Here is a 4,069-nt window from a genome sequence, read left to right on the forward strand (position 1 = left end):
AATTCCTAAGTGCCGTTGTACTCCCAAGTGAATTGAATGTTACAACAACGACATAAGTCTGTGCAACACAGCTGAACGAAAAACAGGAACATCTGCCTGTGTCACACGCACTTTTGCAGCCGCAGTGTATCACATGCAAAATACTGTCGGGCCGAATTTCTGGTCATCCAAGTGACGTGCAAGGTCCCATCCTCTATTTGCCAACCATATCCATCCATGTGGACAAAAAGCAGCTACCTTATTGGTGTAGAACGATCACATGTCGAACTGTGCCACCAAAATCCTATTACGCTCTGAAGAAACTAGTTCTGCATAAAACATAGACGCATCGACAATCGACTGGAATTTTTGCGGCAAACTCGTTCTTTTTTATGAGCTAAAGATATTGTAGATGCCAGACTGTGGAGCGGGAATGATTTTCGAAAAGACTTTTCGTCGTTCGCCTTGCAGCCTATGTGGTTCCTTATCACAACTGATCAAGATGGCCAAAAGTTTGTCTGCTCAGAGGACACTGCAACTGATTTTGGAAGAGAGAGAAGCTTTTGACGATGAAGTAGAGGAAGAGATTTCAGAATGTGAGGATCACATTTCTGAAAATTCAGAGTCTGACAGTGACTTTCAAGAAGAGGATGAGATTGAGCATCAGCTACTTCAAAAACGAAGACGAGCCACAGGACCAGCCCATCAGCAGCCAGCTCAAGGACCAGCCCATCAGCAGCCAGCTCAAGGACCAGAACAAGACTGTAATAATATAGAAAGGAGAGAAATATGGATGTCCAAAAAAGATTAAATTGAATGGTCTTCTTGCCCAAAAAATGAGCCACCCCGCATGGCTGCCAATGTCATAAGGATGCAACCAGGGCCAACACGGATGGCAGTAACTCATGTGCAGGACATCAAGTCTGCTTTTGAGCTTTTCATCACAGATTCAATCCAGAAAATTATTCTGGATTCCACTAATTTGGAAGGAAGGTGTGTGTTTGGAGAGAGGTGGAAGGAGATGGACCAAACCCACTTACATGCCTACTTTGGGGTTCTCATCCTTACAGGAGTTTTCAAGTCCAAAGGGGAATCCACAGAATCCCTGTGGGATGCAAAAACGGGCAGAGAAATTTTCCGGGCAACAATGTCCCAGGAAAACTTCCACATCATTTCCAGGGTTATCCGGTTTGATAACCAAGACGACAGACCAGCTCGACGGCAGAGAGACAAGCTAGCTGCCATCAGGACAGTGTGGGACAAGTGGGTGCAACGCCTCCCCCTGTTTTACAACCCTGGGCCTAATGTCACCATCGATGAGCAGCTGATGCCATTTAGGGGGCGCTGCCCCTTTAGGCAGTACATACCATCTAAACCTGCAAAATATGGTATAAAGATCTGGGCTGCCTGTGATGCCACTTCCTCATATGCTTGGAACTTACAAGTATACACAGGGAAGCCTGATGGAGGAGCCTCTGAAAAAAATCAAGGAATGAGAGTTGTCCTGGACATGACTCAGGGACTCAGTGGACACTCCATCACATGCGACAATTTTACCTCGTACAAGCTGGGACAGGAGCTCCTAAAGAGGAAGCTGACCATGGTGGGAACAATACGGAAAAACAAGCCTGAGCTCCCACCCCAACTGCTGACTACAAATAACAGGCCTTTCAACTCGTCCAAGTTTGTGTTCACGGCTGACACGTCCCTGGTATCCTATGTGCCAAAGAAAGGCAAGAATGTGGTACTGATGGGTACACTGCACAGGGATGACTGAATATGTGGCCAGGAGCATCAAAAACCAGAGATCATCATGGATTATAATGCCTCAAAAGGAGGGGTGGACAACATGGACAAGCTGGTGACACAGCTGCAGCTGCAAAAGGAGGACCCTACGCTGGCCACTGGTGATATTCTTTGACATGTTGGACCTCTCTGCGTACAACGCCTTTGTCATCTGGATGGCAATGAACATAGAGTGGAACAGAAGTAAGTTCCAGAGGAGACGCCTCTTTCTCGAGGAACTGGGAAAGGCACTGGTGAGACCTCAAATCCAGAGAAGACAACATGTTCCAAGAACCCCAGCCTCTGCAGCCATCATGAGGAGGATTCAGGTGGAGAATGCTAGTGCCCCATCCACCCAACCTACAGAACCACCATCTGCAGAGCCTGAAGTGTGTGATGCTGTTGCAGTACAGTTAGGTCCATAAATATTTGGACATTGACACAATTTTAATCATTTTGGCTCTGTATACCACCACAATGGATTTGAAATGAAACAATCAAGATGTGCTTTAAGTGCAGACTTTCAGCTTTAATTTCAGGGTATTTACATCCAAATCAGGTGAACGGTGTAGGAATTACAATACATTTTATATGTGGCCCCCCCCTTTTTAAGGGACCAAAAGTAATTGGACAATTGGCTGCTCAGCTGTTCCATGGCCAGGTGTATGTTATTCCCTCATGGGAGTTCGTTATTTCATTGACAAGGAGCAGATAAAAGGTCTAGAGTTCATTTCAAGGGTTCACCACAAGATGTAAACCATTGGTGAGTCTCAAAAACAGGAAGACCAGATTAGAGTTTGCCAAAAAACATCTAAAAGACCCTGTACAGTTCTGGAACAACATCCTATGGACAGATGAGACCAAGATCAACTTGTACCAGAATGATGGGAAGAGAAGAGTATGGAGAAGGGAAGGAACTGCTCATAATCCAAAGCATACCACCTCATCAGTGAAGCATGGTGGAGGTAGTGTTATGGCGTGGGCATGTATGGCTGCCAATGGAACTGGTTCCCTTGTATTTATCGATGATGTGACTGCTGACAAAAGCAGTAGGATGAATTCTGAAGTGTTTCTGGCAATATTATCTGCTCAGATTCAGCCAAATGCTTCAGAACTCATAGGACGGCGCTTCACAATGCAGATGGACAATGACCCGAAGCATACTGCGAAAGCAACCAAAGAGTTTTTTAAGGCAAAGAAGTGGAATGTTCTGCAATGGCCAAGTCAATCACCTGACCTAAATCCAATTGAGCATGCATTTCACTTGCTAAAGACAAAATTGAAGGGAAAATGCCCCAAGAACAAGCAGGAACTGAAGACAGTTGCAGTAGAGGCCTGGCAGAGCATCACCAGGGACGAAACCCAGCGTCTGGTGATGTCTATGGGTTCTAGACTTCAGGCTGTCATTGACTGCAAAGGATTTGCAACCAAGTATTAAAAGTGACAATTAGATTTATGATTATGTTAGTTTGTCCAATTATTTTTGGTCCCTTAAAAAGGGGGGGGGGGGCACATATAAAATGTGTTGTAATTCCTACACCGTTCACCTGATTTGGATGTAAATACCCTGAAATTAAAGCTGAAAGTCTGCACTTAAAGCACATCTTGATTGTTTCATTTCAAATCCATTGTGGTGGTATACAGAGCCAAAATGATGAAAATTGTGTCAATGTCCAAATATTTATGGACCTAACTGTATGTCTGACACTCATACCTTGTGAGAGAGAGGTTTTAAGTAAATGTTAGGTGTTAAGTAAAATTCCTGATATTTTCATTATTCTAGGTTGCGGCCAGCAGCAACAAAAAGAAGCGCTGCGAAGTGTGTGGACCCAAGATGGATAGAAAAACACAATATACATGCATAAAGTGCAAGAAGTGCATATGAAACACAGTAAAACTGCCCCTCATGTGTTGTATAGGCTGGTATGAAAAGACAATGCGTTCAATGGGGCTAATGTGTTGTCTAGACTGATTACTGTTACTCTATGTGTTCAGCTTGTGTTGTGTAAACTGACCTGAATTGGTTAAATTTCTAATGAAGTTCAAATAGCCTAAATAAAAATCTAGTTATGAAAAACCTTCCTTCATTTGTAAATTTGTTGATTGTTTTTCCATTCTTAATTTGATTATAACTGATTCTTTTTTATCACATTTGATAGAAATAAAAAATCACTTTAGTTCATAAATGTGATCTAACAAAAGTAAAGGGCAACTATTAACACTATATGCTGTTTATATTGATTTTGATTGGGATGAAGTAAACATCTGTTGAGTATTTTAACTTTAAATTGTTTGATTGTGTTGC

The 4,069-nt window shown here is 43.0% G+C and overlaps 1 pseudogene; it reads left to right on the forward strand.

Annotated features, from left to right (window-relative positions):
• The first annotated feature begins 803 nt into the window (after positions 1-803).
• On the forward strand, positions 804-3,863 carry LOC134022818 (piggyBac transposable element-derived protein 4-like; annotated as a pseudogene).
• Positions 3,864-4,069: the final 206 nt, after the last annotated feature.

The sequence above is a fragment of the Osmerus eperlanus genome, chromosome 6 (assembly GCF_963692335.1).
Source record: "Osmerus eperlanus chromosome 6, fOsmEpe2.1, whole genome shotgun sequence".
Classification (NCBI taxonomy): Eukaryota; Metazoa; Chordata; class Actinopteri; order Osmeriformes; family Osmeridae; genus Osmerus; species Osmerus eperlanus.